The following is a 13,787-nucleotide window of genomic DNA, read 5'->3' on the forward strand; positions in this document are numbered from 1 at the left end:
AGGAAAAGCTAATGGGTCCCAACTCGATTATTCAATTCTATGTGCAAAAGAATTAGCATCCAAATTTTACGTACGGAATCCAATTTTCTCACATAGAAACTTGAAATTTGGCACGAGCATTGATTATGTCATAAATAGGAAAAGCTAATGGGTCCCAACTCCGTTATTTAATTCTATGCGCAAAAGAATTAGCGTCCAAATGTTACGTACGGAATGTAATTTTCTCACATAGAAACTTAAAATTTGGCACGGGCATTGATTATGTCATAAATAAGAAAAGCTAATGGGTCCTAACTCGATTATTCAATTCTATGTGCAAAAGAATTAGCCTTCAAATTTTACGTACGGAATCCAATTTTCTCACATAGAAACTTGAAATTTGGCACGAGCATTGATTATGTCATAAATTGGAAAAGCTAATGGGTCCCAACTCGATTTTTCAACTCTATGTGCAAAGAATTAGCCTCCAAATTTTACGTACGGAATCCAATTTTCTCACATAGAAACTTGAAATTTGGCACGAGCATTGATTATGTCATAAATAGGAAAAGCTAATAGGTCCCAACTCGATTATTTAATTCTATGCGCAAAAGAATTAGCGTCCAAATTTTACGTACAGAATCCAATTTTCTCACATAGAAACTTAAAATTTGGCACGGGCATTGTATATGTTCAAAATAGGAAAAACTAATGGGTCTCAACTCGATTATTCATTTCTATGCGCAAAAGAATTAGCGTCAAAATTTTCCATACGGAATGTATTTTTCTCACTTTCCAGTGTCATAGAAACGTGAAATTTGGCACGAGCATTGATTATGTCATAAATAGGAAAAGCTAATGGGTCCCAACTCGATTATTCAATTCTATGCGCAAAAGAATTAGCGTCCAAATTTTACGTACACAATCCAATTTTCTCACATAGAAACTTAAAATTTGGCACAGGCATTGAATATGTTCTAAATAGGAAAAACTAATGGGTCACAACTCGATTATTCAATTCTATGCGCAAAAGAATTAGCATCACAATTTTACGTACGGAATCCAATTTTCTCACATAGAAACTTGAAATTTGGCACGAGCATTGATTATGTCATAAATAGGAAAAGCTAATGGGTCCCAACTCGATTATTCAATTCTATGCGCAAAAGAATTAGCATCAAAATTTAACGTACGGAATGTATTTTTCTCACTTTCCAGTGTCATAGAAACGTGAAATTTGGCACGAGCATTGATTATGTCATAAATAGGAAAAGCTAATGGGTCCCAACTCGATTATTCAATTCTATGCGCAAAAGAATTAGCATCCAAATTTTACGTACGGAATCCAATTTTCTCACATAGAAACTTGAAATTTGGCACGAGCATTGATTATGTCATAAATAGGAAAAGCTAATGGGTCCCAACTCCGTTATTTAATTCTATGCGCAAAAGAATTAGCGTCCAAATGTTACGTACGGAATGTAATTTTCTCACATAGAAACTTAAAATTTGGCACGGGCATTGATTATGTCATAAATAAGAAAAGCTAATGGGTCCTAACTCGATTATTCAATTCTATGTGCAAAAGAATTAGCCTTCAAATTTTACGTACGGAATCCAATTTTCTCACATAGAAACTTGAAATTTGGCACGAGCATTGATTATGTCATAAATAGGAAAAGCTAATGGGTCCCAACTCGATTTTTCAACTCTATGTGCAAAGAATTAGCCTCCAAATTTTACGTACGGAATCCAATTTTCTCACATAGAAACTTGAAATTTGGCACGAGCATTGATTATGTCATAAATAGGAAAAGCTAATAGGTCCCAACTCGATTATTTAATTCTATGCGCAAAAGAATTAGCGTCCAAATTTTACGTACAGAATCCAATTTTCTCACATAGAAACTTAAAATTTGGCACGGGCATTGTATATGTTCAAAATAGGAAAAACTAATGGGTCTCAACTCGATTATTCAATTCTATGCGCAAAAGAATTAGCGTCAAAATTTTCCGTACGGAATGTATTTTTCTCACTTTCCAGTGTCATAGAAACGTGAAATTTGGCACGAGCATTGATTATGTCATAAATAGGAAAAGCTAATGGGTCCCAACTCGATTATTCAATTCTATGTGCAAAAGAATTAGCCTTCAAATTTTACGTACGGAATCCAATTTTCTCACATAGAAACTTGAAATTTGGCACGAGCATTGATTATGTCATAAATAGGAAAAGCTAATAGGTCCCAACTCGATTATTCAATTCTATGCGCAAAAGAATTAGCATCAAAATTTAACGTACGGAATGTATTTTTCTCACTTTCCAGTGTCATAGAAACGTGAAATTTGGCACGAGCATTGATTATGTCATAAATAGGAAAAGCTAATGGGTCCCAACTCGATTATTCAATTCTATGTGCAAAAGAATTAGCATCCAAATTTTACGTACGGAATCCAATTTTCTCACATAGAAACTTGAAATTTGGCACGAGCATTGATTATGTCATAAATAGGAAAAGCTAATGGGTCCCAACTCCGTTATTTAATTCTATGCGCAAAAGAATTAGCGTCCAAATGTTACGTACGGAATGTAATTTTCTCACATAGAAACTTAAAATTTGGCACGGGCATTGATTATGTCATAAATAAGAAAAGCTAATGGGTCCCAACTCGATTATTCAATTCTATGTGCAAAAGAATTAGCCTTCAAATTTTACGTACGGAATCCAATTTTCTCACATAGAAACTTGAAATTTGGCACGAGCATTGATTATGTCATAAATTGGAAAAGCTAATGGGTCCCAACTCGATTTTTCAACTCTATGTGCAAAGAATTAGCCTCCAAATTTTACGTACGGAATCCAATTTTCTCACATAGAAACTTGAAATTTGGCACGAGCATTGATTATGTCATAAATAGGAAAAGCTAATAGGTCCCAACTCGATTATTTAATTCTATGCGCAAAAGAATTAGCGTCCAAATTTTACGTACAGAATCCAATTTTCTCACATAGAAACTTAAAATTTGGCACGGGCATTGTATATGTTCAAAATAGGAAAAACTAATGGGTCTCAACTCGATTATTCATTTCTATGCGCAAAAGAATTAGCGTCAAAATTTTCCATACGGAATGTATTTTTCTCACTTTCCAGTGTCATAGAAACGTGAAATTTGGCACGAGCATTGATTATGTCATAAATAGGAAAAGCTAATGGGTCCCAACTCGATTATTCAATTCTATGCGCAAAAGAATTAGCGTCCAAATTTTACGTACACAATCCAATTTTCTCACATAGAAACTTAAAATTTGGCACAGGCATTGAATATGTTCTAAATAGGAAAAACTAATGGGTCACAACTCGATTATTCAATTCTATGCGCAAAAGAATTAGCATCACAATTTTACGTACGGAATGTATTTTTCTCACTTTCCAGTGTCATAGAAACGTGAAATTTGGCACGAGCATTGATTATGTCATAAATAGGAAAAGCTAATGGGTCCAACTCGATTATTCAATTCTATGTGCAAAAGAATTAGCGTCCAAATTTTACGTACGGAATCCAATTTTCTCACATAGAAACTTAAAATTTGGCACGGGCATTGTATATGTTCAAAATAGGAAAAACTAATGGGTCTCAACTCGATTATTCAATTCTATGCGCAAAAGAATTAGCGTCAAAATTTTCCGTACGGAATGTATTTTTCTCACTTTCCAGTGTCATAGAAACGTGAAATTTGGCACGAGCATTGATTATGTCATAAATAGGAAAAGCTAATGGGTCCTAACTCGATTATTCAATTCTATGTGCAAAAGAATTAGCGTCAAAATTTTACGTATGGAATGTATTTTTCTCACTTTCCAGTGTCATAGAAACGTGAAATTTGGCACGAGCATTGATTATGTCATAAATAGGAAAAGCTAATGGGTCCCAACTCGATTATTCAATTCTATGTGCAAAAGAATTAGCATCCAAATTTTACGTACGGAATCCAATTTTCTCACATAGAAACTTGAAATTTGGCACGAGCATTGATTATGTCATAAATAGGAAAAGCTAATGGGTCCCAACTCCGTTATTTAATTCTATGCGCAAAAGAATTAGCGTCCAAATGTTACGTACGGAATGTAATTTTCTCACATAGAAACTTAAAATTTGGCACGGGCATTGATTATGTCATAAATAAGAAAAACTAATGGGTCCTAACTCGATTATTCAATTCTATGTGCAAAAGAATTAGCCTTCAAATTTTACGTACGGAATCCAATTTTCTCACATAGAAACTTGAAATTTGGCACGAGCATTGATTATGTCATAAATAGGAAAAGCTAATGGGTCCCAACTCGATTATTCAATTCTATGCGCAAAAGAATTAGCGTCCAAATTTTACGTACACAATCCAATTTTCTCACATAGAAACGTAAAATTTGGCACGGGCATTGAATATGTACTAAATAGGAAAAACTAATGGGTCCCAACTCGATTATTTAATTCTATGCGCAAAAGAATTAGCGTCCAAATTTTACGTACAGAATCGAATTTTCTCACATAGAAACTTAAAATTTGGCACGGGCATTGTATATGTTCAAAATAGGAAAAACTAATGGGTCTCAACTCGATTATTCAATTCTATGCGCAAAAGAATTAGCGTCAAAATTTTCCGTACGGAATGTATTTTTCTCACTTTCCAGTGTCATAGAAACGTGAAATTTGGCACGAGCATTGATTATGTCATAAATAGGAAAAGCTAATGGGTCCCAACTCGATTATTCAATTCTATGTGCAAAAGAATTAGCATCACAATTTTACGTACGGAATGTATTTTTCTCACTTTCCAGTGTCATAGAAACGTGAAATTTGGCACGAGCATTGATTATGTCATAAATAGGAAAAGCTAATGGGTCCAACTCGATTATTCAATTCTATGTGCAAAAGAATTAGCGTCCAAATTTTACGTACGGAATCCAATTTTCTCACATAGAAACTTAAAATTTGGCACAGGCATTGAATATGTTCTAAATAGGAAAAACTAATGGGTCACAACTCGATTATTCAATTCTATGCGCAAAAGAATTAGCATCACAATTTTACGTACGGAATGTATTTTTCTCACTTTCCAGTGTCATAGAAACGTGAAATTTGGCACGAGCATTGATTATGTCATAAATAGGAAAAGCTAATGGGTCCAACTCGATTATTCAATTCTATGTGCAAAAGAATTAGCGTCCAAATTTTACGTACGGAATCCAATTTTCTCACATAGAAACTTAAAATTTGGCACGGGCATTGTATATGTTCAAAATAGGAAAAACTAATGGGTCTCAACTCGATTATTCAATTCTATGTTCAAAAGAATTAGCCTTCAAATTTTACGTACGGAATCCAATTTTCTCACGTAGAAACTTGAAATTTGGCACGAGCATTGATTATGTCATAAATAGGAAAAGCTAATGGGTCCCAACTCGATTATTCAATTCTATGTGCAAAAGAATTAGCCTCCAAATTTTACGTACGGAATCCAATTTTCTCACATAGAAACTTGAAATTTGGCACGAGCATTGATTATGTCATAAATAGGAAAAGCTAATGGGTCCCAACTCGATTATTCAATTCTATGCGCAAAAGAATTAGCATCAAAATTTAACGTACGGAATGTATTTTTCTCACTTTCCAGTGTCATAGAAACGTGAAATTTGGCACGAGCATTGATTATGTCATAAATAGGAAAAGCTAATGGGTCCCAACTCGATTATTCAATTCTATGTGCAAAAGAATTAGCATCCAAATTTTACGTACGGAATCCAATTTTCTCACATAGAAACTTGAAATTTGGCACGAGCATTGATTATGTCATAAATAGGAAAAGCTAATGGGCCCCAACTCCGTTATTTAATTCTATGCGCAAAAGAATTAGCGTCCAAATGTTACGTACGGAATGTAATTTTCTCACATAGAAACTTAAAATTTGGCACGGGCATTGATTATGTCATAAATAAGAAAAGCTAATGGGTCCTAACTCGATTATTCAATTCTATGTGCAAAAGAATTAGCCTCCAAATTTTACGTACGGAATCCAATTTTCTCACATAGAAACTTGAAATTTGGCACGAGCATTGATTATGTCATAAATAGGAAAAGCTAATAGGTCCCAACTCGATTATTTAATTCTATGCGCAAAAGAATTAGCGTCCAAATTTTACGTACAGAATCCAATTTTCTCACATAGAAACTTAAAATTTGGCACGGGCATTGTATATGTTCAAAATAGGAAAAACTAATGGGTCTCAACTCGATTATTCAATTCTATGCGCAAAAGAATTAGCGTCAAAATTTTCCGTACGGAATGTATTTTTCTCACTTTCCAGTGTCATAGAAACGTGAAATTTGGCACGAGCATTGATTATGTCATAAATAGGAAAAGCTAATGGGTCCTAACTCGATTATTCAATTCTATGTGCAAAAGAATTAGCATTCAAATTTTACGTACGGAATCCAATTTTCTCACATAGAAACTTGAAATTTGGCACGAGCATTGATTATGTCATAAATAGGAAAAGCTAATGGGTCCCAACTCCGTTATTTAATTCTATGCGCAAAAGAATTAGCGTCCAAATGTTACGTACGGAATGTAATTTTCTCACATAGAGACTTAAAATTTGGCACGGGCATTGATTATGTCATAAATAAGAAAAGCTAATGGGTCCTAACTCGATTATTCAATTCTATGTGCAAAAGAATTAGCCTCCAAATTTTACGTACGGAATCCAATTTTCTCACATAGAAACTTGAAATTTGGCACGAGCATTGATTATGTCATAAATAGGAAAAGCTAATAGGTCCCAACTCGATTATTTAATTCTATGCGCAAAAGAATTAGCGTCCAAATTTTACGTACAGAATCCAATTTTCTCACATAGAAACTTAAAATTTGGCACGGGCATTGTATATGTTCAAAATAGGAAAAACTAATGGGTCTCAACTCGATTATTCAATTCTATGCGCAAAAGAATTAGCGTCAAAATTTTCCGTACGGAATGTATTTTTCTCACTTTCCAGTGTCATAATGCTCGTGCCAAATTTCACGTTTCTATGACACTGGAAAGTGAGAAAAATACATTCCGTACGTTAAATTTTGATGCTAATTCTTTTGCGCATAGAATTGAATAATCGAGTTGTGACCCATTAGTTTTTCCTATTTAGAACATATTCAATGCCTGTGCCAAATTTTAAGTTTCTATGTGAGAAAATTGGATTGTGTACGTAAAATTTGGACGCTAATTCTTTTGCGCATAGAATTGAATAATCGAGTTGGGACCCATTAGCTTTTCCTATTTATGACATAATCAATGCTCGTGCCAAATTTCACGTTTCTGATTATGTCATAAATAGGAAAAGCTAATGGGTCCCAACTCGATTATTCAATTCTATGCGCAAAAGAATTAGCGTCCAAATTTTACGTACACAATCCAATTTTCTCACATAGAAACTTAAAATTTGGCACAGGCATTGAATATGTTCTAAATAGGAAAAACTAATGGGTCACAACTCGATTATTCAATTCTATGCGCAAAAGAATTAGCATCAAAATTTAACGTACGGAATGTATTTTTCTCACTTTCCAGTGTCATAGAAACGTGAAATTTGGCACGAGCATTGATTATGTCATAAATAGGAAAAGCTAATGGGTCCCAACTCGATTATTCAATTCTATGTGCAAAAGAATTAGCATCCAAATTTTACGTACGTAATCCAATTTTCTCACATAGAAACTTGAAATTTGGCACGAGCATTGATTATGTCATAAATAGGAAAAGCTAATGGGTCCCAACTCCGTTATTTAATTCTATGCGCAAAAGAATTAGCGTCCAAATGTTACGTACGGAATGTAATTTTCTCACATAGAGACTTAAAATTTGGCACGGGCATTGATTATGTCATAAATAAGAAAAGCTAATGGGTCCTAACTCGATTATTCAATTCTATGTGCAAAAGAATTAGCCTCCAAATTTTACGTACGGAATCCAATTTTCTCACATAGAAACTTGAAATTTGGCACGAGCATTGATTATGTCATAAATAGGAAAAGCTAATAGGTCCCAACTCGATTATTTAATTCTATGCGCAAAAGAATTAGCGTCCAAATTTTACGTACAGAATCCAATTTTCTCACATAGAAACTTAAAATTTGGCACGGGCATTGTATATGTTCAAAATAGGAAAAACTAATGGGTCTCAACTCGATTATTCAATTCTATGCGCAAAAGAATTAGCGTCAAAATTTTCCGTACGGAATGTATTTTTCTCACTTTCCAGTGTCATAGAAACGTGAAATTTGGCACGAGCATTGATTATGTCATAAATAGGAAAAGCTAATGGGTCCCAACTCGATTATTCAATTCTATGCGCAAAAGAATTAGCGTCCAAATTTTACGTACACAATCCAATTTTCTCACATAGAAACTTAAAATTTGGCACAGGCATTGAATATGTTCTAAATAGGAAAAACTAATGGGTCACAACTCGATTATTCAATTCTATGCGCAAAAGAATTAGCATCACAATTTTACGTACGGAATGTATTTTTCTCACTTTCCAGTGTCATAGAAACGTGAAATTTGGCACGAGCATTGATTATGTCATAAATAGGAAAAGCTAATGGGTCCAACTCGATTATTCAATTCTATGTGCAAAAGAATTAGCGTCCAAATTTTACGTACGGAATCCAATTTTCTCACATAGAAACTTAAAATTTGGCACGGGCATTGTATATGTTCAAAATAGGAAAAACTAATGGGTCTCAACTCGATTATTCAATTCTATGCGCAAAAGAATTAGCGTCAAAATTTTCCGTACGGAATGTATTTTTCTCACTTTCCAGTGTCATAGAAACGTGAAATTTGGCACGAGCATTGATTATTTCATAAATAGGAAAAGCTAATGGGTCCTAACTCGATTATTCAATTCTATGTGCAAAAGAATTAGCGTCAAAATTTTACGTATGGAATGTATTTTTCTCACTTTCCAGTGTCATAGAAACGTGAAATTTGGCACGAGCATTGATTATGTCATAAATAGGAAAAGCTAATGGGTCCCAACTCGATTATTCAATTCTATGTGCAAAAGAATTAGCATCCAAATTTTACGTACGGAATCCAATTTTCTCACATAGAAACTTGAAATTTGGCACGAGCATTGATTATGTCATAAATAGGAAAAGCTAATGGGTCCCAATTCCGTTATTTAATTCTATGCGCAAAAGAATTAGCGTCCAAATGTTACGTACGGAATGTAATTTTCTCACATAGAAACTTAAAATTTGGCACGGGCATTGATTATGTCATAAATAAGAAAAACTAATGGGTCCTAACTCGATTATTCAATTCTATGTGCAAAAGAATTAGCCTTCAAATTTTACGTACGGAATCCAATTTTCTCACATAGAAACTTGAAATTTGGCACGAGCATTGATTATGTCATAAATAGGAAAAGCTAATGGGTCCCAACTCGATTATTCAATTCTATGCGCAAAAGAATTAGCGTCCAAATTTTACGTACACAATCCAATTTTCTCACATAGAAACGTAAAATTTGGCACGGGCATTGAATATGTTCTAAATAGGAAAAACTAATGGGTCCCAACTCGATAATTTAATTCTATGCGCAAAAGAATTAGCGTCCAAATTTTACGTACAGAATCCAATTTTCTCACATAGAAACTTAAAATTTGGCACGGGCATTGTATATGTTCAAAATAGGAAAAACTAATGGGTCTCAACTCGATTATTGAATTCTATGCGCAAAAGAATTAGCGTCAAAATTTTCCGTACGGAATGTATTTTTCTCACTTTCCAGTGTCATAGAAACGTGAAATTTGGCACGAGCATTGATTATGTCATAAATAGGAAAAGCTAATGGGTCCAACTCGATTATTCAATTCTATGTGCAAAAGAATTAGCGTCCAAATTTTACGTACGGAATCCAATTTTCTCACATAGAAACTTAAAATTTGGCACGGGCATTGTATATGTTCAAAATAGGAAAAACTAATGGGTCTCAACTCGATTATTCAATTCTATGCGCAAAAGAATTAGCGTCAAAATTTTCCGTACGGAATGTATTTTTCTCACTTTCCAGTGTCATAGAAACGTGAAATTTGGCACGAGCATTGATTATGTCATAAATAGGAAAAGCTAATGGGTCCTAACTCGATTATTCAATTCTATGTGCAAAAGAATTAGCGTCAAAATTTTACGTATGGAATGTATTTTTCTCACTTTCCAGTGTCATAGAAACGTGAAATTTGGCACGAGCATTGATTATGTTATCAATAGGAAAAGCTAATGGGTCCCAACTCGATTATTCAATTCTATGTGCAAAAGAATTAGCATCCAAATTTTACGTACGGAATCCAATTTTCTCACATAGAAACTTGAAATTTGGCACGAGCATTGATTATGTCATAAATAGGAAAAGCTAATGGGTCCCAACTCCGTTATTTAATTCTATGCGCAAAAGAATTACCGTCCAAATGTTACGTACGGAATGTAATTTTCTCACATAGAAACTTAAAATTTGGCACGGGCATTGATTATGTCATAAATAAGAAAAACTAATGGGTCCTAACTCGATTATTCAATTCTATGTGCAAAAGAATTAGCCTTCAAATTTTACGTACGGAATCCAATTTTCTCACATAGAAACTTGAAATTTGGCACGAGCATTGATTATGTCATAAATAGGAAAAGCTAATGGGTCCCAACTCGATTATTCAATTCTATGCGCAAAAGAATTAGCGTCCAAATTTTACGTACACAATCCAATTTTCTCACATAGAAACGTAAAATTTGGCACGGGCATTGAATATGTTCTAAATAGGAAAAACTAATGGGTCCCAACTCGATTATTCAATTCTATGCGCAAAAGTATTAGCGTCAAAATTTAACGTACGGAATGTATTTTTCTCACTTTCCAGTGTCATAGAAACGTGAAATTTGGCACGAGCATTGATTATGTTATAAATAGGAAAAGCTAATGGGTCCAACTCGATTATTCAATTCTATGTGCAAAAGAATTAGCCTCCAAATTTTATGTACGGAATCCAATTTTCTCACATAGAAACTTGAAATTTGGCACGAGCATTGATTATGTCATAAATAGGAAAAGCTAATGGGTCCCAACTCGATTTTTCAACTCTATGTGCGAATGAATTAGCCTCCAAATTTTACGTACGGAATCCAATTTTCTCACATAGAAACTTGAAATTTGGCACGAGCATTGATTATGTCATAAATAGGAAAAGCTAATGGGTCCCAACTCGATTATTCAATTCTATGCGCAAAAGAATTAGCGTCAAAATTTTCCGTACGGAATGTATTTTTCTCACTTTCCAGTGTCATAGAAACGTGAAATTTGGCACGAGCATTGATTATGTCATAAATAGGAAAAGCTAATGGGTCCTAACTCGATTATTCAATTCTATGTGCAAAAGAATTAGCGTCAAAATTTTACGTATGGAATGTATTTTTCTCACTTTCCAGTGTCATAGAAACGTGAAATTTGGCACAAGCATTGATTATGTCATAAATAGGAAAAGCTAATGGGTCCCAACTCGATTATTCAATTCTATGTGCAAAAGAATTAGCATCCAAATTTTACGTACGGAATCCAATTTTCTCACATAGAAACTTGAAATTTGGCACGAGCATTGATTATGTCATAAATAGGAAAAGCTAATGGGTCCCAACTCCGTTATTTAATTCTATGCGCAAAAGAATTAGCGTCCAAATTTTACGTACAGAATCCAATTTTCTCACATAGAAACTTAACATTTGGCACGGGCATTGTATATGTTCAAAATAGGAAAAACTAATGGGTCTCAACTCGATTATTCAATTCTATGCGCAAAAGAATTAGCGTCAAAATTTTCCGTACGGAATGTATTTTTCTCACTTTCCAGTGTCATAGAAACGTGAAATTTGGCACGAGCATTGATTATGTCATAAATAGGAAAAGCTAATGGGTCCCAACTCGATTATTCAATTCTATGCGCAAAAGAATTAGCGTCCAAATTTTACGTACACAATCCAATTTTCTCACATAGAAACTTAAAATTTGGCACAGGCATTGAATATGTTCTAAATAGGAAAAACTAATGGGTCACAACTCGATTATTCAATTCTATGCGCAAAAGAATTAGCATCACAATTTTACGTACGGAATGTATTTTTCTCACTTTCCAGTGTCATAGAAACGTGAAATTTGGCACGAGCATTGATTATGTCATAAATAGGAAAAGCTAATGGGTCCAACTCGATTATTCAATTCTATGTGCAAAAGAATTAGCCTCCAAATTTTACGTACGGAATCCAATTTTCTCACATAGAAACTTAAAATTTGGCACGGGCATTGTATATGTTCAAAATAGGAAAAACTAATGGGTCTCAACTCGATTATTCAGTTCTATGCGCAAAAGAATGAGCGTCAAAATTTTCCGTACGGAATGTATTTTTCTCACTTTCCAGTGTCATAGAAACGTGAAATTTGGCACGAGCATTGATTATGTCATAAATAGGAAAAGCTAATGGGTCCTAACTCGATTATTCAATTCTATGTGCAAAAGAATTAGCGTCAAAATTTTACGTATGGAATGTATTTTTCTCACTTTCCAGTGTCATAGAAACGTGAAATTTTTGGCACGAGCATTGATTATGTCATAAATAGGAAAAGCTAATGCGTCCCAACTCGATTATTCAATTCTATGTGCAAAAGAATTAGCGTCCAAATTTTACGTACGGAATCCAATTTTCTCACATAGAAACTTGAAATTTGGCACGAGCATTGATTATGTCATGAATAGGAAAAGCTAATGGGTCCCAACTCCGTTATTTAATTCTAGGCACTAAAGAATTAGCGTCCAAGTTTTACGTACGGAATGTAATTTTCTCACATAGAAACTTAAAATTTGGCACGGGCATTGATTATGTCATAAATAGGAAAAGCTAATGGGTCCCAACTCGATTTTTCAATTCTATGTGCAAAAGAATTAGCCTCCAAATTTTATGTAGGGAATCCAATTTTCTCACATAGAAACTTGAAATTTGGCACGGGCATTGATTATGTCATAAATAGGAAAAGCTAAAGGGTCTCAACTCCGTTATTTAATTCTAGGCACAAAAGAATTAGCGTCCAAGTTTTACGTATTGAATGTAATTTTCTCACATAGAAACTTAAAATTTGGCACGGGCATTGATTATGTCATAAATAGGAAAAGCTAATGGGTCCTAACTAGATTATTCAATTCTATGTGCAAAAGAATTAGCCTCCAAATTTTATGTACGGAATCCAATTTTCTCACATAGAAACTTGAAATTTGGCACGAGCATTGATTATGTCATAAATAGGAAAAGCTAATGGGTCCCAACTCCGTTATTTAATTCTATGCGCAAAAGAATTAGCGTCCAAATGTTACGTACGGAATGTAATTTTCTCACATAGAAACTTAAAATTTGGCACGGGCATTGATTATGTCATAAATAAGAAAAGCTAATGGGTCCTAACTCGATTATTCAATTCTATGTGCAAAAGAATTAGCCTTCAAATTTTACGTACGGAATCCAATTTTCTCACGTAGAAACTTGAAATTTGGCACGAGCATTGATTATGTCATAAATAGGAAAAGCTAATGGGTCCCAACTCGATTATTCAATTCTCTGTGCAAAAGAATTAGCCTCCAAATTTTACGTACGGAATCCAATTTTCTCACATAGAAACTTGAAATTTGGCACGAGCATTGATTATGTCATAAATA

This window comes from Eleutherodactylus coqui, chromosome 8, assembly GCF_035609145.1.
Source record: "Eleutherodactylus coqui strain aEleCoq1 chromosome 8, aEleCoq1.hap1, whole genome shotgun sequence".
Lineage (NCBI taxonomy): Eukaryota > Metazoa > Chordata > Amphibia > Anura > Eleutherodactylidae > Eleutherodactylus > Eleutherodactylus coqui.